Raw genomic sequence first — 24,487 nt, 5'->3', positions numbered from 1 at the left:
ATCATATATGTATTATTAAATTTATTACATTCACTAGCCAATGTGTTATCAAATTTTTTTTATTAACATATTGGTCGTAAATATCAAAAAAGCACTGCATAACCAAGAAAAAAGTTCTTTTCTCGCAAAATTAGATGAAATAAACGAGCCATCGTCCACAATTTCAACCACGTAGCGACATATTCCGGAAAGAACTAGGTACTCAGATAAAAGACCTTTCTTTATCCGATAATGCGCTTACCAGATGTACCGAAAACTCGTGAAACCAACGTAAAAATCCGGGATAGGAGGAGTGCGAGAACGTTCTGGCAACATTATCCTTTTGAGAAGTCGAGTCGTTCAGGCGAGTTGTCGTGGATCGCGGTCGATTGAACCTACTTCAGGATGTCTAATCGCGCGTGTGCCTCCGATCTTGAGACAAGATAAAAGGTCGATCGTTCTGTATTCACACTTGAAACGTGAAATTCGACCAAAATTTGTCTAGATAATATCGCTAGAAGCTCGTAAATTTACAAAGAAATTGTCTAATCTCAGGAACAATCTTTTAATTCCTTGACAATTTATCATTCTTTTCTGCTACCTTTCTTATTTTTGTTTTGTTTAGAAATTGTGATAAAGTGGTGAAGATTGGTATCGTAATAATGTTGTTTATTTTTTATTATTATTTAATTTGTACTTTAGAATTTATCCAGCTGGACATTTGGTAGATTTTTCTAACTATAATGTTAAGTTGCAGACAAACTTTTTACTTCAAATTGTAAGATAGAACATTGAAAATTATCTAACTATGAGTGTCTAACTTTAAATTTTTATAGTTTCTCGCTTCTCAGTCATACAATACTTACATAAATCTTACAATACATGTCATAACTAGACTGCAGATTTTTATACATGTATGGGAAATTTGAAGGTGCAGAAATGCACACAATGCGTATAATATGCGAAAATATATAAAATATTCAAAATGGAATATTTAAAATATTCAAATATAAAATATTTGTATTAATATTTAACAAAGGAAATAATTTTCTACCCAGGTATTATTTCTTCAATTATGTTCATAGAAACATAAAAATACATAAAAATCCGCAATCTGATCATAACAATTAAACCACCATAGAATTTTCAATCTCTCAGGTATGAGAATAATTAAAATTCTTATAACACTTATTATTTTGTCCGATACGTGTATCTCTGAGTGAAGCTGGCCTTACGCTGATTCTATAATTATAAAACAAGAATAGGCTAATTATTTATAATTTTGCTTTTTCCAGTGAATATATCTCTTCCAGAAAAAAAGAGTACATTGTTACTCAATACTATTTTAGATAAATATATATAATAAATATATGTCGAGTTCTCATTAGGGTTAGGGGCGTGTAACGAATATTCATTTGGATTAGACATTGTTGTTATGCAACAGAGAAGATATTTACTAGTACAAATAGGATTATTACAGAATTTGACAAGTAACCGTGGCAATTAGATACTCGAGATGCTAATGGCAATGATCTTAGGCTCAATAACGAATCCACGGTCAACGGGGTAGCAAATGTGCTTTCTTCCAAAATCCAAGTCGAACTGAACTCACTGGTCCACAATTCAAGTGTAACTCAAGTTACTCGCCCACAAGTAGAACTCATCTTACTTGCCCACAGTACAAGTAGAAGTCAATTAACTTCGCCAGTTCAAGTGGAACTGCACTTATATACTCTTCTCCGTATCTAATCACATTTGTACCAATAATTGAGTGAAGGTTCGTCAAACGTCCAAAATTCCAACCTTAACCCGACATATATTGTAATATCATAAAGTAATTTAAACTAGAGGTCGGTTGAAATTAAAAAAAAAACCGTGTACGTCGTCCTTCTGTGGTTCGTTTACATTCAAGAGCGCCTATGTGACTAAAGTCACCTAGTTCTTACATAGGTATGAGAAAAACAATAGACAACGTTAGATCAGAAGGATGGTTTCATGTTTCAAGATGGGACGACCGAAAGGTCAGAGTGTACGAGCCGAAAAGTGTGTGTGTTGCGAGAGTCAGAGCTAATCGAATCGTCGACGAGTAGAGTCGTTAGACTTAATCGAGACACCGAAGAGTAGAGTCGAGAGAATTGGTCGAGAGAGAGAGAGAGAGAGAGAGAGATTCGTTGCGACGAGAGTGGCCAAATAACTGTAAAGTTATTTGATATAGATAGGAGTATTGCATTTAGTTTCCGTTAAACAAACATCGTTTCTGTCCAATTTATATTTGTATATTCAATTTAATATTAATAAATTATAAGCAATCGGGAAAAAATGTATATCTTTATTTTCCGATATTACAATATAATAAATGTATCTAACACACAACATATAAAAATTAAAAATTTTTAGGCAATGAAACGCAATGTACATGTTCTTGCTACGTGCAACCAAATGTCTACATATATTTTTCAAATAATTCTTCGTTCACTTCAAGCGCTCTAACGTAAACATCTATTCGATTCTCAGTCACTGCTGGTTGCTATGATATAAATTTAAAACTCTCCTTCTTGCGAGTTTTATGAAAGTACACGCGGTGTCAGTGGTTTGGTTTTTAGTAGAGGCAGTTTGAAGCAGTTGTTAAACTGTCGCGATAAAGACGAGTTTTAAGCTCTTATTACACAAATTTTCTCGAAGTTTTCACAAATAACGGATGGTGGAGGAAATCGTAAACTCTCGAAGCGTACCTCGACAGAAGTTTCTTTGCTTTATTGCTCTTCGCGAGGTTCCTGCAGTAAAATACGGAAATATCAAGGAGAACTGATCAGCTGTTCGTTAAACATAGTATAACGAATCTTCTTCGATCGAGATCTCTGTTCGTCAGCTGTAGTAAATCGCTTACTGGTCGAGAATAGTCTGAAAGAGGCCATGGGAAATGAAATCTGTGCTCGGATGAAAATTTACTGGAACTGATATTAATTATTGTCGTTGAAGGATCGAAACGTGCCCTGAAGGAGTTAATAGAATAATCTTATTGAAACGTTCAAAGTTAAAAGTACAAAATGTAATTACTGAGAAGAATGGACTGTTTGAAATCATGGTTTATTATTACTCATTTAGTTTTTCTCATACTTATTTAGTTCAGAGAATATTGAGGTAATGAGAATGAAGATATGACCAGCTTGTAACTCTGATATAAAATTTAATTCTCATCCTCTAAAGCTAATTTCATATTTCATATTGGAAAACATATTTATGTAGAGTGTTGCTTTTTTATCAGAATTCTAATATCTGAATAGTTCATCGGAAGATTTATGCAAATGAAAAACGAAATCGTTCATTTTTTCAAGAGAAGTGTCGTACAGAATGGACAATGTCTTTTATAATCATAGTTTTTAAAACCTTAAAATTTTCCACTTATAAACTACCTTTATATAGACTGAATCGTATAAAGATATCGGCACAATCTTTTAAAAAAGTAAACGTACATAAGATAATAGATAAGATAATAGAGTATAGTATAAAATTGAGGATTGTTCCTGGAAACTCAAAAATCTTTCACTCCCATTTTTTTAAATATATATCGGTATAGCAATTCTGTATGTTATTTATATAATTGTCATAGAACCTAATAACGTTTATTTGAAACGTTTTTCCTATCCTGTATGGTTGAAAAGTTATAGCGAAGGATGTTTTACTAAAAAAAAATCTTCTGTTTTGAAAGTGAAACGACAAATATTAAAAGAACATAATCAGTTTTGAAAATTACTTTATTATATGTTCAAAGTGTAAACCAATCAGTTACAAGCATCTCTCTATTCCTTCGAACAATATTATTGAACAAATGTATAATAATAACACTTATTTATCAACTGGGAAGAAAATAAGGATTGTCCCAAAATAAATCACAAGTAGAAGAAAGCGTAAGAACATCAGTTCAGTTGACGTACAATGTAGTACCGTGAAGAATCCGTAGACGCTTCAAAAGAAGACGAACAGTGGTAAAAAACGTGAAAAAGGAAAAGTGACAATATGTTCTTTCCACATCGTGAGAAGTCACGTAAACTTAAATGCGATGCTCTCTTCAACATTATAAACGGGACTCACGTTTTCAGGATGAAAGGAGCTGAAAGCCGCCGCGAAAGAGCTCTTTTTCGTCAGAAATCCTTCCGCTTTTAGGAGACGAAGAAGAAGTAGCCGCCTGTCCCCGTTCGATTGTACGCAATCGCGAACACAACAGATGTTTATGCTCTTTCGAAAGAGGACCTGTGACCCTCTTCTTGTTATATGAACTACGCTTTTTATTCCAAATTCCTGTAGTTTTATAAAGAAGATACCACATTTTGCAATATTAGGCTAGTTCATGAATTTATATAGTTTTTATTTCTTATTAAATGCAAATCATAATATTTGGATTTAATTTAACTTCTTCTTTTATTTAACTAAATCAAAGATTAATTTGCTTGTTAAAATGGTCTACCATCAAATTACGTAAACATTTTTCGTACATCGTCATTCCGTGAATTGTCTTCCGAGAGCTATTCCTAGAGCAATAAAAAATTCGAAGTAATGATTTCCTTTTGCTGAGAGGATTCTTTTTGCTTTTAATGAAGAACGATCGCTACCGGTAGCTGCTCCATTGTTCATGATAGTTAACTCTCAATTAGTACTCTTCGATTATTGGTGATCTATAAGAGTTTGGATTAAGTAACTTTATTTTACTTTATATTTTGTGTTCTATGTGATAAACTTTATCAATGGCATTTATCGCGTAAAATGCAGAATAGGAAAATCAATATTAAACCCCCTAGGAAAATTCTCTTTTAACCCTAATCAATCAACCAAATACCACAAATCCAGCTTAAATCTAATTCTAACTTTTATACTTGTAAATTTAACGATTAGTGCCTAACAAAATACAAAAAATTCCAATTTAAAGAATCCCTTATCACAATTTAACACCATAAAATCTCAATCTTATGTGTCACAAAATTCCTCCTGAATCCTCGGTCTCACCAACCGTAACAACAAATCTTTTCTTCCTAAAAATAATCAAACAAATCTTAGTAGATTAGTGCCTAACAAAATACAAAAAACTCCAATTTAAAGAGTCCCTTTTTGTTTCTGAAAATCACAATTTACCACCATAAAATCTCAATCTTATGTGTCACAAAATTCTTCCTGAATCTTCGGTCTCACCAACTATAACAACAAATCCTTTCTTCCTAAAAATAATCAAACATATCTTAGTAGATTAATGCCTAACAAAATCCAAAAAGTCCAATTTAAAGAATCCCTTTTTGTTTCTGAAAATCACAATTTACCACCATAAAATCTCAATGTTATGTGTCACAAAATTCCTCCTGAATCCTCGGTCTCACCAACCGTAACAACAAATCTTTTCTTCCTAAAAATAATCAAACAAATCTTAGTAGATCAGTGCCTAACAAAATACAAAATATTCCAATTTAAAGAATCCCTTTTTGTTTCTGAAAATCACAATTTACCACCATAAAATCTCAATCTTATGTGTCACAGAATTCCTCCTGAATCCTCGGTTTCACCAACCGTAACAACAAATCTTTTCTTCCTAAAAATAATCAAACAAATCTTAGTAGATCAGTGCCTAACAAAATACAAAATATTCCAATTTAAAGAATCCCTTTTTGTTTCTGAAAATCACAATTTACCACCATAAAATCTCAATCTTATGTGTCACAGAATTCCTCCTGAATCCTCGGTTTCACCAACCGTAACAACAAATCCTTTCTTTCTAAAAATAATCAAACAAATCCTTATTGCTCTTAAACGTAGCCATAAATACCAATGAATTAAAAAAAAGCAATCCAACAAAAGCAAACAAAGAATTATCCATTCCTCATTTCACGAGCCATAATATATTGCAACAGAACCTTCACTTCACGAACCACAATCTATTGCAACAGAATCTTCACGAACCACAAGGATTCTAAGCACTTGATCCCTTGAAGCATACAACGGATCCTTTCTGCGATATAATCAGACCAAGTTTTCCTAAAAACCCCGTTCATCTTTTCTCCTGAAATCCAAAATGCTTCAGAAGTTGAATCGTGTCTCAGACGCAGATTAACCAGCAGCTAGGACGATTGTATACGTGGATGTAAGGTTGATGCGCGGTCGGTCGTTAACGGCACTGTCGACGACGTGGATTGCATGAAAATGGAAACGTTCCCTAATGTGACACAACCACGCCGGCATTCAGAAACTGAAAAGAACGCTCGCGCGAGAGAGAGAGAGAGAGAGAGAGAGAGAGAGAGCGAGAGCGAGAGGAAGGAGAGAGAGGGAGGAAGAGGAAGGTAGAACAAGAAAAAAGCTAGAAGAGATGGTCTGAGAGAAGAGGAAAAGGGAAGCAGCGTTATCGTGCTGCCCACTTTTTCCTCCATTTGCAAGCCTTATCCCGACTACGGTTGTTCGGGATCATTGACTGTTCGTGACTATGCTGGCTTGCTTCTAATGCTTCCTGACCCGGTCCTCGTCCATAAGAACACTGCTCTACTCGGACGGGCATAATAAGGTGCTCGCCGAGAAGATGGACGATCTACTGGCACGATAGATAACTCGATGAACCTCTCTCTGTGTACGATCTGTTGAAAAAAATGCTCGTGAAATATTTGAAATGAGTGGGAAATGAATTTTAATAAAGAACATTGGCTAAGTTGGCGAAGAATAGTTTTGTATCATGTCGTGCACAAAGTATTATGTTAGATTCCATAAAGATATTTCAATCCTAAAAGTAATTTTATAAATGCACTATTTTCAGACGCATTTTAAAAACGATACGTGGCCCATATATGACACAAAGAATTGTTTTAAATTCTAAATATAGAGTTGTTTTAACGCATCGGGATTTATTTATAATTTTTCACACAAATATTATATATTTAACGGTATATTTTGGATAGTAAAGGTGTGTCGGGTGCAGCACAAAAAATTGTTTCAATAGCAGATCTACCAGTTCGTAATCTTTCACAGAAATTTTATAGATATTCATACAACAATATATATTTGGGAATTTAAAGGAGCTTTTGCGAAATATGTATCTGGACAAAAATTTCTCTTTCTTCTTTCATTATATATTTTTTCACGTACTTTTTATTCCGATCCTTTTGATACAAATTTTATATTTTATTCTTTAACAGTTTTAATATTATACAGTATAGATAATAATGGTTTATAATACTCGATTAATATGCGTCAATATGTACGCAGAATTACAGACTCAGGTTTTGAATTCGTGTAATGTTAGATTAAGCAGTAGTAATTATATTTAATAATGAAGTAATCATTAGATTGTACATCAGATTAAAAGTTCTGTCAAAATCTCGCTCCTTCTCGCAATCCTATTCTCAATACTCAATTTTCAATCAATATCCTTCCCCAAGCATTTATTCTCTATACACATTTATTCTTCTTTCCCATTTCCCATCTCTATCTGCTTTCATATTTCCAATTTTTTAAAATCAGAGAATAATCATTCGTGCATTATCCCTGTATTCCTAAACACTATTCATTCACTCGACTAAATTCTATCACTGACATAAAATTATATTATTTTTCGAGCGAAGCTGTACTTGGTGGAAACATAATAAAGTCTCATTAAGGCTTTGAAAAATTCGACGATTACCAGTTCTGTAGTATCATCTTCCTATATCAATTTCCATCGAATATACATTTATTGAAGCACAATTATGTGTGCTTGTAAGAGAATGTTTACTGACGATCGCATTTCACCAGATCTTAATTAATTTTCAACGTTTCGCCAGTGTATAGTTGAATCTCGTCTAGCAACGAGAGAGAGCATTTTCAACATTAAACAAAAGGAAGCCACGAGCGATCCCCGACGAATAACCGTGCATCATCTTAATGACTGCTCGTCGCGTGGCTGTAAGCTGTATACATGTAAGTTCCGAAACGAGACAATAGAGAATGGTTTGGTCTCCTCTATAATTTGCCGGATGTCAAATGCCGTAGCCTCGTAATTGTTCAAAGCTCCTAAGCTAATTTCTGCAATTAGGGAATTAGACCCATTTCGCTTCGAGTCGAGTGCACACCACATAAGAAAATTAATTATCGGCCGACAGAAAACCAGACAGAAACACTCGAATTATACCTTCAAAAGGATTCTGATTGTAAATTAAATTATTTATAAATATGCGAATTAAGTCTTGCATTACGATTGCATTAGTTATTCAAGTGTTGCTACGTTCTATGCAACAGGATTATTTAAATTCTGAAGGATAGTGGATATTCGAGACTGACTAGATTAATGAATCAGAGGTTGTTTCTTCTTTATTTTTGACGGTTAATCTGATCTCACCGTTCAATCGATAGCTATTCATGTCTCAATGCAATTTCAGAGCTTGTCATTACGAAGGGGCTGAATATATTCTGGCATATGCAGTCTTTGCAAAGTGAAATGTTTTTATTTGGAACGTTGAAATTATTTCCATTTTCTCTCTCAAACATTGAATTACTCGTCATTCGTATCATACATATATATAACCAGGATTTAACTTACCATCGCTAATCTTTCTGAACTCTTAATATCTTCAACAATTTTTTTTAAAAACAGATCTCTATCAGGAAAATTCAATCCACGTTGATTTATGTATCTAGTATAAATTTATGCATATAAAATTGTAAATTATCTTAATTTTATGTATCCATTCATTTTGATGTTAAAAAAATTTCATAATCGAACGACAAATGAATCAAAACAAAATATAAGCATTAGTTAACTGAACTTGATTAACGAGATAGTTCGGAATATCTGCGTCTACAAACATCACGTATAAGAACAAAATATTTACTACCATCCAAACCTAATGTTTCACCTTTCTACAATACAACTCAATAAACCAACACGTGCACTTAATCTACGTTTAATCTCTACTCGATAATCAATTAACTACAGATTCGTTATTGTCAACTTTAAGTTTGAGCCTCGTACGTTTATTCAGCTTATTTATGATTTATTTGAATATTTAGAATTTAAGTTAACGCATTTTTTAATGAAGATGCTGGGAAAAGATAATTCTTTAAAATTTCCAGGATTTTTCATTTTTTAATAAAACTGAGAACGTACAATGAGATTAAAGTAAAATATTAATCGGGCATTGTGCAATGGGATTCACTTGAAATTTCTCGAATTGTTGTAAATACACGACAAAGCGATTCAAGCAAACTCATTACATTCATGGATCAAATTTTTCCCTTTGAAAGAATTTATTAATAAATAAAATCATCGGCGGTTGTGCGTTTCATCGAAAATAACCGACAATTTAATATTATAATAATGTCACTTCGGATCCGAGAGCATGTGTTACTGTGCTGTTAATACATAATGTTACGTTACAGAGAAATTCCCTTTATGTTCTTCCGAAAAATGAACAGTATTAATATTCCTCTGATGAAAATTTTAATAGTTGGAAAATATCTTTCTTTCGAAAAATTCAACGAAGCATATCCTTTCCTTATGCCTCACAAAGTAGAACTTAAGGACTTATGATCAAGGGAAAGATAATAATTCCGTTCTGAAATGGAAGATTAGTATTATACGACCTGTACGCGAATTATCAGAAATGTTAACAATTCCATTGAACCTTTAATCGTTAAAGAAATAAAGCGAATCAACATAGAAATCGAAACGTTAAAACGTCCAAATTTAATTGTTGTTCGATATCCCAGAATATAAAGCATCATTTAAACAGTTCAATAATTGAAAAACTATCCTCCAATATCATTTATCAAAATCTCAATATTCCAAACTCTAGACAGATAACTGGCCCCAAAGCAATCACCAACGTTTTCTACTGAACATTTCATAAATCTTCCATATTTCATTCATTGTTTATTCAAAGATTAAACTTGTACATCACGTACACCATAAAAAAAGGTGAACCGTGAAATATACTGTTTAGACCGTTCCTCATACTTGTCGGGTCAGTTTTTTTCGGGAGCACGAGGAAATCACCTAAACATCGTGTCATATGGATGTGCTTTAAGTTCGAATCGATTCTATTAACTATTAAAGGTCAAAGTATAAAATAGTATGCAACAGATGCGTAAAAGCAATGTTATTGATGAAAAATGAATTTGGAAATGGAATGCGGTTATGGAAATTCAAAGTTATTGAAATCTGTGGACCTGAAGGAATGAAAGTTTGAATATTTAAATATTTGGAAGTTTGATAATTTGAAAGTATGAAGATATAAAAATTGGAAGATTTGAAAAATTTTTTAATGAAATAAAATGCATTAGTACAACGCTGACCTTAATGGGTCTTCAAAGAAGAAGAAAAAGAAGATCTAAAAAAAGATTGAATATTGGATTACAGTTCATCTTTCTGTATATTCTACACGACTAACGAAAGGAACTGGCAGTTTGTCATTTCACGTCCAGAGGGTGGTGTCCGTTATTAGACAGACACGTCTGTAGTGCCACAACTTAATCTACTAATTTCTCTTTCTTAGCTGACGCCATGGGGCAAATGAAAGAGTCGGCAAAGCAAAGATTACGCGGATCTAATTAAAATACGCCACCGGGTCTCGATAATTTGAGTCTCTGTGATTCACATTTCGCTTAATTAAAACCGTGACAATTTTGCTTCAAGGATTTACTTTGAAAATTATTAATTATAAAAAAGCTGTCAGTCTACCGACTGGTTACCAATTGTTATTTTAGAGTATTTTATTTTTATCTTTTGTTCCTCAGCAATATTTAAAAATTATAATGTAGGAGTTTGTTTATTGCCTGTGGTTGATGGAAGTGAGTTGTCCAGAGTTCGTTGGCGTTTACACGCGGTGTGCGGACTAATAAAGGACAACTCGAGGGACTACTCCATATTGAAGACTAAAATTATACATTTTCAATATTTCATTTTCATGAATGTTGACTAACTAACGAAAGACGAAGGATTACGAGTGACAATGAGTAATGATCGAAAAATAACGATCAATAGACGAGTAACAACAAGTAACTTATTTCTAAAGGCGAACAACCTTCAGTTACCTCCTTGCAGTGTGTGCGTAGCGTAATATGTCGCTTGAGCGAGAGTAAAGGAGCTGATCTCTGGTAGACGGCGGTGATGCGACGACTTGGCAACAGGGCGATCCCGACAGTACAAGCTCGACATTACGAAGTACCGGGAACCGATAGGCTCGATACAGACGATCTAGATACAGATATCTTTTGGTGTGTGACTTTTATGATACTTTGTTAACACGGAACGGAACAATCAGGCCGGCCAGCCATAGAAATTTGCTGAATAACAAACTAAAACTACACGACACTTTGCTGTATCATAACGTAAAGTTATTGCATTTCCTAACAGAATTCTAAAAAAAGAAATGTTAAACGTTCTCTGTTTCTAAAGAAGTGTTTGATTTTCCAATTTGAAACGGAAGCATGAAATAATCTTCTGGAAATATGATATCTCAGTTACATAACTAATATATGTATCTTTATACACACACTATTATATATGTATTACTTAATTTCATTTATGTATATGTATGAACTAAATTATCAAGGCGTAGAATTTATATAATATTTCTATTTGTAATAGGGTTCTAATATTGTTACGACCGTTCGCGGAGAGACGCGATCGCGAGGAAATTCTGATTCTGATAGTCGATGCCGCGAACCAGTCGTTCCTGTCGAACCTGTTTCGATTAGGATAATAACAGAGGTAGTTCAAATGATTGTAACACTGAATTAACAGGGTTAATATAAGCTTCTATTTTTAGCAATATTTAAAATTATAATCAACACGTTACAAATGATTTTACGATGATACAACTAGTTTATTATTATAATTCGACTCGACTTTACAGTATTTCTCGACGTATTCGTTTGACTAAGCGACCTTGATTTTATTTCTCTGAATCTCTCGATGCATTCGATTTGACTCCTCGTATGACATTCATTGCCCTTCGAGTTTTTTCTTTGTCTTCTCTTAGAAATGACCCCCTACCACGCTCGGGTTTAGCGAACGTTCGCGCCTATGATCACGTATGCCACCTTGTTTGTGTAGGTAAAATAACGGACCGAAGGCGAATCGATGTTTTTTCGAACTCGCTGCTTGACATTGTGTATATCTCGCCGGTCATATAAGACGGAGACTGTTAGGAACACGGCCTATAGTAAGCCTCGGGGTGTAACTAATATTCTATTTACAATAACTCTAGCTTCATATAATATCTAACCTCTAACTTTACTAATTGCGTCAATTATCGGTGCACAAAAATTACACCTACGTAACTTTCATCAGCAAATCGACAAATACGTAAAGAAAAGAGAAAAAGGAAATCCTGTCAGGAATCTAAGAATATTCCATTCTGTTTCAATGAATACAGTAATCTAAATTTGAGTTTCTAAAGAGGTCCCCAGAGGCGATCTTTCTCGACTTTTACCAGAAGGATTCTCCGATATTCGATAAAATCGATAGGGACAGCAGGAAGCGAGGAAATCGCATCTTTTTGCGGTACGGTTTCGAGATCGAGGAGTTACGAGACTAGGAAGTGACCAATAGTAAATTCCGCTGCATGATTCCGAAACGAGGCGAGGGTTTCGTCTCCAGGAAGTGTGACCACATATGAGGCGAAACGGCCCTTCTGACCTATGACCTTCCGTTTTGCCCCCCTCCTGCCCGTCGTTCTGACAAGTTTATCACCGGCCCGTGTATGGTAGACCGCCCACATCCAGCGTTCCTTTTGTCTGTATCAAAAAAAAAAAAAAAAAAAAACAAGAAAAGAGGCAAATGATGGAAAAACAGGATAGAGAGACCCTCTTTCTTTGTTTCAAAGGAAATTGAGAAAAATTAAATGTGTAGAGATATTTTTATAAGACCATAAGGATGTCAAAGGAAATATAATGTAGAGAACGCAAGTTTAAGACATGCAACTTTTTCATAGATTGCTATATTACATTTTACTATATTATAAACACTACCTAACAATTTGTAGTTGACTTTACAGTTTCATATACATTTGCATCTTATTTATAATGGCAACTTGTAATTTATATAATATCTGTTCAAATATAAACATTATTTAGGATGCAAACACTGAAGCCAGTATTTACTGCAGACATGCAGAAGAACTGTGTTTACATTAAACATAAAAGAGAAAGAGTTCTTAAAAAGCTAACATACACTTTATAGAACAACCTCTATTTTTAATAATTTCTGCATATCTGCGATCAATTACTTTGATATAATTTTTTATTGAAGTACTTCCCCCGTTTCAATGTTATGTATAAGTATTGTTCAAATTTGTTGGTAATTGTTGAACAATGTTTCTCTAATTTTCATTGAAACCGTAATCCGTAGATCAACAAAATACACACATTTTGCGCTAATATGAAAGGACAAGACTTTATCTATATGCTTCGTAAGAAATCTTTGAAATGCTCAAAGATTCATTCTGTAGTAAGCCTATGAAGAATTACGAATTGACCAGTTTGATAAATTTTCATACGTTGTAAATATTCGATATATAAATATATTAATCGCTGATTGTTTGATCCTACGCTCGAAGAAAATCACACATAAAGAATGATCGAACTAAAATAAAAGTAAACGTTCTCGCCGCGGTAACAAGAGTCGACAAACTAGCGCGAAGTAAAACTCGACAGCTGCGAGGCAACGGCACGGCGGACAAACAACAAACTGCTCGTAATGCCGGAAAAGTGAAGTAAAACTCGTGAGTAGTGCACGTACCCGGAGAATGGCAAAGAAACTGCAACCGGGGTTTGAAACTTTCCGAATAAAGGAAAACGTGGATATACTTGAAGGACGACGAAACGTCTCGAGGGGGGATAAAACAGCAGGGAGAACAAGGTGAAACTCGTGTGTATCATCGCGTAGAAGTTAACCAAATGACCTTACATGGGATAGAGACACCAGGAGGTAATGCTTAATGAAAACGACACGCTGAGGTTATCAGTCAGGAATTAAAGTGTATGTGTTTAGAAAATTGAAACATGTAATTTCAGACGTTTTGAGGTACATAAGAAGCTCTTTAGCTAGGGAACCGTTTTATTATTATTAATGAAATTTTATAAGCTATGAGCTACAAATTACTAGTACTAATGAAGGTTGATGTATGAAATTAACAATTTATTATAACAAACAGTAAATCAAATGAAATTTTTATTAGATTAAAGCTGCGTGATTATACCGTTATTATAATCCATTATTTTAGCAAGAGTTATTTTAGTTGTACATTTTGTTGTTTCTGGTATCGTAACAAATTTTATTCATATTCATGCAAGAGATATTTTCCTTTCATTTTCTTAAGCTTTAGAAAATGCGTGCAATGTGTCTCTTTTGTTTTCAAATTATCGTTTAAATATACGTAATTACATTACAGCGTTTTAGTTCATGAGAATTTCGTATCATCTTTCTGGAGATACGAGGACGGAATAGGTTTCTCATGCAATGAATATGAAAATAAAATTACATTCTTTTCGTGTATTATATATTTTCCAAGTTACGTATTACAAACTCTAATTCTATAATGATGATAATATTGTGGAAATGAATTACAGAAAACAGTGCGTGCATACACATCACATATGATTCTAGATCCGATTAGATCAGTCGATGTCACCGCTTAACGCTTCATTTGCCTCTCTATATCGTTCCTAGCAAATACATACAGATAGTATCAAATCATGGATACACATAGATTGCAATGTACGAGCAAACTCTAAAAACTAACCGGACGATCGCGATGGCCGACCGCAAACACAAGAGCTAGCAATTGGAATTCCCGGCTGCTGGCCAGGAAGTGGTCAATAGGAAGTTCTGCTACGTGCACTCGCGTCTACGAAGCCGCGGAACGGCCAGGAAACGTATCCGAGTGAGTTGAATCGAAACAATTGAGCCGCAAATACATTGTGCGCCGTGAATCCTCGTTGTCCATTGATTAGAGAGGCATTCATCGTGGCTAATTGCCACGAATCGACAGAACCACCCGGCTCGTGTTTTCCGCGTCTTCGAAGCGCAACTCTCTATGCGGAAAGGTGAATCGGTGGAATGCAAATATCCTCATCGTCAATCCTATTATTATTTTCATCGGTATGCTTGTTTCGATCCTCGCAACCGCAACCGGTATATTCTCACCTCCGGAAGAGGTTTATTGAAAATCAAAACAATTTCAACAGGAATTTCACCAAATTTCTGAAATTTATAATTTCATGATATCCGCGTTAATTACTACGCTGCAACTTACTACTGTTCCATGATTTATTAGTCTATTGATTATCGTATGAATGGTGGGGCTATCTACTAAATTATCTGCGGTGTGTGTATAACTTTGTTCGAAATGCGTACATGTAATTTTATTGTCATTGACTATCGCATCTCTTTTTTTTTTTTCTTTTTTTAACGTGGGTAGAACCTCCATTGGTGCCCACCTCCTCTGAGGTCCGAATTCCTAGATTAAAACCCTCATGATAGCCATCCCGAGCGCACGTGGAGAGGTTAGGGGTTCCTGGAACGGCGAAAGCATTCATCACGGGCCCCCTCGCGCTTAACTCCTCCGTGCGTGAGCGGGAAGGGGAGTGATACCCACCATCAACCCCGCTCACAAACTACGACGCGCTGTGAGGCCATTTCACGCCGCGCCCGTCCCCGGTGCTGTCGTACAATACCTGGTACCCCAACCAGGCAGCTGGTCATCGGATCTAACCTAACCCTAACCTAATCCCGTGGAAAGAATGTGACAGGTGGTAACATATATATATGTTGGGTTCACATTATGATTACGGTTAGGGGCCTGAAACGAACCTTCATTTGGATTAGACATTATTGTTATGCAATAGAGGAGATATTTACTAGTGCAAATATGATTATTATAGAATCTGACAAATAACCGTGGTAATTAGACACTCGAGAAGTTAATGACAATGATCCTAGGTTCAATGACGAATCCGCGGTCAACGAGATAATAGAATGCTCTTTCTTCCAAAGTCCAAGTTGTATCCAACTTCCTTGTCTGCGATACAAGTATTACTGAACTACCTCTTTGTTAAAAAATAGAATATCCACCGAGCGTAAAGACGCTATGTAGCTCGCTAATGCGACCTCACGAGAAATGACTTCCGTCGCGATGATGCTGCAGAGGAGAACTATGATGGGGTGTGTTTAAGTACACGAGATCATTGGATTCGTGGAGAGATGCCTTCGTTCGGAAAGTTAACGTTGCTGTTAATTGGTCAATTTTCATGTTGGTGGTTAGAGAAGGATGCTAGCCGCCCTTGAGGGAAAGTTGCTAGCGGGAAGCGTCGTTTGTGAGAAAAATAGATTTCCCCTATCTTCCCGTAGTTGGGACAAAGACTGTTTATCTGTTTGAAGGATTTTAGTTAACTAAATCTTAAGATTTATACGGGTCCTCAGGCTAGCTGAATATGTACTGTGGAGATGCGTCGACATCTAGTAATCATCTTACCCGAAGAATAGGGTTTGCGTGTGGCGAGCCACGGGACAGAAACCGTTGGAATGTTTACTGTTGCGTGCCGCTAGAACTATTTCTTCTGAGCAGAGCTATAGAATTACTCCATACCTCTGTTAGGCAAAAACGTTCATCCCTTGACTGCCGCTACGTTCGGCGACTGATTGTTGCCTTAAGCCCAAACTCATTATCACGAATCTCGAACAATTACAATCGAATTGAATGACGACAATTGCTTAATTACGGCTATGGTAGAATCTAGATTAAAGTGTTAAGGGATTTTCTCAAAATTACAAAGGGAAGGCTCCGGTGTCCTTTCATCCCTGACATATATGTACATATAACATTCCCGAGTTAACATTCGGTTTAGGGGGGTGTAACGAATCTTCATTTGGATTATCATTGTTGTACAATAGAGATCATATTTACTGGTATAAATATGGTTTTTACAGAATTTGACAAATAACCGTGGTGATTAGACACTCGAGATGTTAATGATAATGATCTTACGGTCAACGGGGAAAACTCTTTGTTCAATAGAATATATGTTGAAACACAAAGTGACGTTCGCTGGGACGCTCGGTATATACTGCTCGTAAAAACGATGTGAAAAACTCTCCAAGGAGATCGCACGAATAAAAGACTGACGAAAACATTCCGCTCCTTACGATCGCGTTCGTTTGTTGTGTATTGGTCGGGGGATACCGACAAAATTCCAATCGCCGTTGCTAGGCAGCCCCGCGTAGCGGCAATATTGTTTCTGCCCGGAGTTTGATTATTAATATAACGTGTGTCCCATAATATTGACACTTCTGAGGCAAAACCACACGTGGCTTGATTTGTTCTCGAGTCGTGTGCCGCTACAACTATATTTTTTTAAGTAGAACTATACAACTACTCCATACCTCTGTTAGGTAGCCACGGTCACGGGAAGAACGTGTACCTGACAAGGTATGCAATAATTATATACTTCTCCTTAAAAACAGTGAGAAGAATATATGAGGGCAGTTCCACTTGAACTGCAAGTGAGTTCATTAAGATAAGTTTTACCGTTGACCGTGGATTCGTTATCGAACCTGAATTCATTGTCATCAACAACTCGACCATCCGATCGCCGCTATTACTTGTAGCCTCTTGTAATAATCACATCTGTACCAATAAATATCAGCTATAACCGCGATGGTAAATTCGAGTGAAGGTTCGTCAAACGCCCAAAATTCCAACCTTAACCTGACATATATATACAAAGTATACCACGCGACTGAACCAATGTAGCTTCGTAAACATTAGACATACAGCTCTAAACCGATAAAAGATAGAAAAATATAATATTTCACTAGACACAATTAGATAGCTTCGAATAGTGAGTGCATAACTTGGATCATCTTGATGATTTTAGTAAATTAACAAAATACAAGTTTTACATTATGGATCTTTTTGTGATTTTGTAATTTTTTATCAAATAGAAAAATCAGATAATTTACAACCTGTAAAATTTATTTGAAAAGATTAATTCGTTTTATTAGAGTAATTAACTAATAGAGTAGTATGTATTTACTAATACTAGTATGTGATTAGAAATCACCTAGTGAACAGTATAGCACTATGGACGTAGAAGATTATTTCAGAAAACATTTTAACTTTAATTTTATAAAAATATCTATCTGTATAGCTCTTTTTAAACGAGCAAATTTTACGAGTCTCGTAAAACGTGTAATGACAATACCACAAAACCATATGACTTGCATCAGTTATGTAGAACACTCTAGAGACAAGTTGAAAACAGCGAAACAGCAGTTGGTTTTATTACTTTGAATTAAAGCTGTCGGATGAAATTGAAAGGGTTAAAAGGGGTAGAGGATCGAAGTGACAGATTTAAAAAGGAACGAGCTGGAAGAGAAAGGATCAATGGGCTGGAAAAGGGGGCGTTCAACCCTAAGACGAGGGAAAGAAGGAGGTTGCACGTGGAACACCAAAGGAAAACGAGAGAAGCGTGAGATGCAGAAACTAAAATGGAGGAGGATCGTTGGGCAAAGTGGGGTAGAACAAATATAAATCGAACAGATAAATCTCAAACTCCGAAGACAGACGGAGATGGGTGAAAATTGAAAGATCAAAGTGGTCGGCCAATGAAACGTTGGTAGAAAGAATTCCAGAGAGAAACTCGAAGATGGTATGTTGAGAACGCGCGAGAGGAATCGAAGTTGGTTCTGATGAAATGGTGTAGAGACACGTTAGATGCGTGAAGGTACTGAAATGAAAAATTCCAGACAGAAAACGAAATGAAGAACGATACCGTGTTCAATGGAAAGAAATCTAATGTAAACCGAAGTCAAACATAAAATGACTATGTGAGATCTCGTTCATTCGTCTGGAACTAATTTTTAAAACACCTTCAAACAACTTGATATATATATTGTATAATCTAATAAACGTTTAAATAACTGTGTATGATGAAAGTGACAAGAAAACTTCAATGAGATATAGATAATAAAAAGTGGACTGAAAAGGATCTTCATCTATCAGATTCAATTGAAATAATTTTACATAATTTGAATGGAAAAATATTTATCACACTTGAATGCGCATCAAACGATCTTAAAATGATTTTGAATAGCTTTGAGTACTCTTTAAACGATCCTCAAACAATTGTTGATTAATCTTATTATATTGACTCGTCCGGAAAGTCCATTTAGATTTATATTTCGATTCGATATACTTTTATTGAGTTATATAGATCATTTTATTCTACAACCTTTATCTTGATTCCATTCTTCCAGCATTTTCGGCGAAAAACTTTACAATATGATCTTTTATTTCGATCAAATTCCTTAAAAATCGGAACGAACTTTCTGGGCGACCTAATGATACGATATGCCCTTTGATTAACATTGAAATAACTTTAAATAACCATTAAGCGACACTGAATAGTTTTAAGCCGGCTCTCGCACTTTGGCATTCACCTCAAAGAACGCGGATGGTCAAGAAAGCACGTTTTCTATTAAACACTCTTTGCAAACCGAAAGAACTTGAATGATTGACAATCATGAGGTAGCTTCGAAAACTCCCCGATCTGGTTGGCTACTTCTCTATCCGGAACTCTCGGTTCCCGGATATCCGGAGATTAAGTTCCATTTCAATCTGCCGCTGAAATTCCTTTCCCGCCGGGAGTTTCGTCCATCCCCATTATTATGAATTAAGCATTTCCGTGAATCGTAATGCGCATCGTGGAATATAGCATTTTCTCGTAAATACCTCCGGACTAGCAGCTCCTTGATTATATATCCCGAATAAACCGGAGGAAGGTAATAAAAGTCTCATATTTTTCATAAAAACAAAACTCTGATACAATGTAGATGGCTAAAATTGGTACGTGAATGATGATTCGGTCTCGATAATTTTCTTCGACTCGTGCTGTTGCACAAGGTGATTCTCTCGATAATTAAGTCCATGAATTAATCAATAATCACATTGGAACGACAATATGTATTGATATGTACTATCTGTCATCCATAGATTGCCTTTTTCAATATGTGCTTAAACGCGGTCTAATCATCGAAGAGACTGGTAGTATCTCCATATGTGTAAACTGATCAACGGCAATGCCCTTGTGTAAAATAGCGACATTAAGAGAATCCTTGATAATCGAGCTCCATATAGTACGAAAGAAAATAGATATATAAATGCGTCCTCGTTCGAAAAGAAAACACGAACTCATCTTTACTGCTAAAAATAATTAACTACGTAACGGATTCAACTAGAAGAAAATCATCGATAAACCATCCTTTTCTGTATTACACTCTAATGTTCAAGTCTAATAACACAAGAACTTCGGCTTCGATACGGAAATGTAAGTTGTCGCAGAGTTGCACGCGGCATTCCCCATTGAACGATCGAGACCAAGAAGAAAGGCCAAACAAGTAACAAAGCGAGAGAGATAGAGAAAGTTCAGATAGGCTCGTGATGCGAGATCCATTAATAAGAAGCGCCTAATTTCATGAAAGCCCGGAGCTTCGAACTATTATCCAGGAAACGTAACTTGGTCGAGGAGCGATTAAACGGCCGCCACCAAAATATGTCAAGCTGCGGCGGGCTGTGTCTGACAGAAAACCTATAGACGGGGAACAACCATTAATGAAATGACAAATGTGTTCTTGTCGACGGCACGAGTAGGCACGCGCACGCGCTCGCACGAGCACTCTCGCGTGCACCAGCCAACGTTTTACAATCTCTGCCGTTGGTTACGCGAAAGAATAAAATATATTCAACCGCGTGATTTACGCGAGTCCATGATATCGCAGCTTTCCGCGACGAAGAGCCGAGTCGATTGATCGTTCTCGCGACACCAGGCGTCGTTGGGAATTCGTATGGACGACTTGGCGATCGATAGGCTTCGATAACGCCGACGAACCAATGATACTTGTAGATTTATAGCATGATATTGCAAGGTTCAACGCGATGAAAACGTTTCGCCACGAGATATTTTACGGAAGATCTTTGATATTGATTAATTTATCGACAACCTTGTGAAACCGACAGAAGCATTAGCTGTTGAGGACTCTCGTGACGTTATTATAGTAGCTGATAATGGATAATTTCTTCCGGCGTTTCAACAGGTATAATGGAAAATTTTAAATGAAAGACTCGCGTGAATCATGAGCAAGAGCCATTTTTCATACAGTAGCTCACGAAAGTTTTCAGCGATTATAAAAACTTTTTATGAAGGTATTATATGTGTTATACGAATTAGTCTGAAATTTCATTAGCATTGTAGCGAGACGCGACTATCATCATTATATTGGACAAATTTTTAAATAATCAGATAATGTATATATAGAAGTTACGAGATATTTATTCAGTAAGTATAAATGTTTGTACAGATCACTAAAATATTTGATCAATGAATTATCATTATGTTAGTATGTCACAGTATTAATTCTGTGTTTGAGATCACTACTTGTGTGTTACACGCTCAGAAGCAGTAATAGGGTACACAAAACATCCTACATGCCACAGCTATCGAAACGATAACCAGAAAGTAACGGAATAGCCGCCTCTGATATACACCCGACGGCAACTTCTCCAGAGGGATTAAAACCTCAGTATAAGAATCCTCCCAAATCAGCGCTTAATACCTTTTTGTTATAACACTCTGAACCGTTACTCTGTTGCATTGGTACAATAAATTTTACTACTATATCTAAAGTTCAATTCTTTACTTTATTTGTGAAACGTTCGAAGTGCAACGCGAGATCACCGGTGATTTGTCAATTTCGTGATTTTGTGTGTCATATACTATGCAATTATTTTTTACTAAGTATATGTTTACAATAAATATCCTGTATCTTTTATATATACTTCTGAATCGAATTCAAATTTTATCAGCATAATCTCGATACGATCACGATGAGTCATGTTTCAATCGTAGTGTCGTAGCGACACTATAAACACACACAAAGAACACGGTACAAAAAACAATTTTCTTTCCAACGGTTTCCAACGGTTTCTTCGTTATATAGCATAGCATTGCTAAAAAACTGTTTATGAGAGATCGACGAAACATAAACAAGGTCGCGATAAAGCGTAACTGCCGACAGGCCTAATGAGCCATCGATATCCTTATGGTCCTTCTCCAAATACTCGGTAGAAGGCGTACATGGCGACGGTTACGAATAAGTGCGTAGTGGGGATTTCGAAATATAACAAAGGAAGAAAGTGGATTAGCAGTTCATTTGTCAGTAAGGAATCGTTAGTAGGAGTCGCGAGTCGCGAGTCAGGAGTCGCCGCTGCCGAATCAAACGCCGAGTATTCGTTTGGCACGTTTTACGTCCTACGCCTTACTGTGTTAATCAAATTTTTAAAAGTTTCGTATAACACGTATAATATATTTATAATATGTGTATAACAGTGACCAAAAAATTGAACTAGATCGTAGAAAATGAACAGGTCGATGTGACGACTGAGAAAACTGTGGTTTTAGTTTTCTATCTCTTCTCGATAGGAAAGAAAATAAGAGGAAAAGGCAAGTTAACTAAAGAGTACATTAAGTTCATTCCACGAGACTATCGCTCGCGTGTGTGTAACTGGAACGAACGAGCAAAATGCAGTCACCAGCGTTACTTAATTCAATTTCTTTTCTCTTTTGGTTTCAGGGGAGTTACCAGCCGCGGTGCACGACGGTAACGGAGTCTCCAGGGCGTTCCTCAACCTGTGGCTAATTCACTTAACGATGAGTTACGTTTTTTCCAGATGACAATACTAAGGTGAGTCAATTATCACTGAAACGATCCCGTTGAAACCTTACCGTGTATCGTTCTGATCCTTGTATAACGATAGTTAGGAGTTTTGAAGCTTTAATGCTCGACGTTAAAAGTTAAGATTTTTAAACTAACGTATATAAAGCTCAAACGTTAAGATTCTTAAATCTTTTGAGGTTAGTGTAAAAAATTAATAGTATTTCTGTATCTTTGATTCATGATCATTGATTGGTCTAACTTTTTTTTTGTAATTAAATTACAAGGTTTTAAAAAAATTATCCATTTGCAATATTCTGAAAAGAGTGTGGTAACTTGTCTCTTCGATTTTTAGTTCATTTTTACGTACATTTCCTTGATGAATAATATACCATATAAAATCGACGAATAATATATCATACATCATATAAAAGTAATACTTCAATTTTCTTGTCGAATGTAACAAAGTCTGCACATAATTTCTTTTGAATCACTTCTTATCCGCAATTACTACATGCATAATAAGTTAGACAACAAGAGCTTTTGATATTAAAGGCTTAAACATTGGAGACTTTAAACTTTTATGACAGCTTTATGACTCGAGCCTTAAAAGCTCGAGTTTCGAAGCTTATTCTAGGGACACTAATCTAACCTCTCTTATCACATAAATACATTATCAAACCACCTAATCCGGCGAAACGATCGTAAAACGGCCTGAACAAGTCCTGGAGTATCGATTGGCTCGAAAAGCGAAACGCTTACCATGGAAGGTGGGCTACGATTCCAATTTGAACCTTCGTCGTGTCGTTTCACGGAAACTAGAAGAAAGATCTAACCCTAGATCCTCTCGTTTCACTATAGAGATCCGATGATACGGTCTTGTTTTGAATCCGCGCGAATGTTTCTATGGAAACTGCATAGTAACAGCCTCTGCAATTGTATAAAACCGTCTTTGCCAATCATGGTTATTACGACGATCGTATTATCACGTTCCTCGTCGTTTATGCGATTGCTACCGAGAAGTTTGTCTATTCGCATATTTACTAATGCTCCAGCGTGTCGTTGAAATCGTTCGACAAACCCAGCCAATAGTGATTCTAGAATTGTTACGATCTGCCTTCGAATTTCGTGTATCCAATCCGCAATCGTCGTGTCTCTTGACTTCTCCTCGATATTCGTATCCTTCGTTCGTTATTTTTAGTCTAATAGAAGTCTTTTGTATGTCTCTGCTTTTTTCACCAACTGTTTTATTTCTTGTAGTTTCTTTTTTGCCACTGGTGTATGGCTACTCTGTTTTTGCAGGCTCTGCTCGCTCCTCTTTTTTCATTTCCTTCTTTTCACGAAATGAGTAGGTTTGTTTGCGATTGGGAGCCGTTTGGTAGCATTCCACCAAGGCTTTCTTCCTTCATTTCTGTCAACTTTCCTCCACCTTGCTCGCTTTCTCTGTCCTTTATTTTCCCTTTGGTTTTTTTGCCCGGTGCGCTTTTCCTGGTCCTGGGATTTAGTGCTCCCTTCGTAACTCTCTGTTTCCGTTTCTTCACTTTGCTCTCTTTTTATCTCATTCCAAATCTTTCCTCTTTTTACTCATTCTATCCCGTCATTCCCACTTTCCTCTGTTTTATGATCTTCCTTTTCGGTTTGTCTGTTCCTTCTGTTCCATGCGCCGCTTGCTCTTTATCTTTAACACGTCGGATTTTCCGCTTTGTTCTTCTTTAAATTTCCTCCCGACGCAACATCCAGCTATGATTCCTCTTCATTTTGGTTTTCTTTTTCCTTCGCCGATCGTTTTGTTTC

The 24,487-nt window shown here is 35.9% G+C and overlaps 1 long non-coding RNA gene across 1 annotated transcript in view; it reads left to right on the top strand.

The window, feature by feature from the left end:
• Positions 1-24,487, top strand: part of LOC117237262 — a 48,276-nt gene that overhangs the window by 4,870 nt on the left and 18,919 nt on the right. The window contains exon 3 of the long non-coding RNA XR_004493982.1: positions 22,613-22,723. This is a non-coding gene — a long non-coding RNA (uncharacterized LOC117237262). The remainder of the gene's footprint in view (positions 1-22,612; positions 22,724-24,487) is intronic.

The sequence above is a fragment of the Bombus vosnesenskii genome, unplaced genomic scaffold, assembly GCF_011952255.1.
Source record: "Bombus vosnesenskii isolate JDL3184/JDL3185 unplaced genomic scaffold, Bvos_JDL3184-5_v1.1 scf7180000013365, whole genome shotgun sequence".
In the NCBI taxonomy this organism is placed as follows: domain Eukaryota; kingdom Metazoa; phylum Arthropoda; class Insecta; order Hymenoptera; family Apidae; genus Bombus; species Bombus vosnesenskii.
Note: the sequence above shows the minus strand (reverse complement) of the source record. Positions and strands in the feature narration are given on the sequence as shown.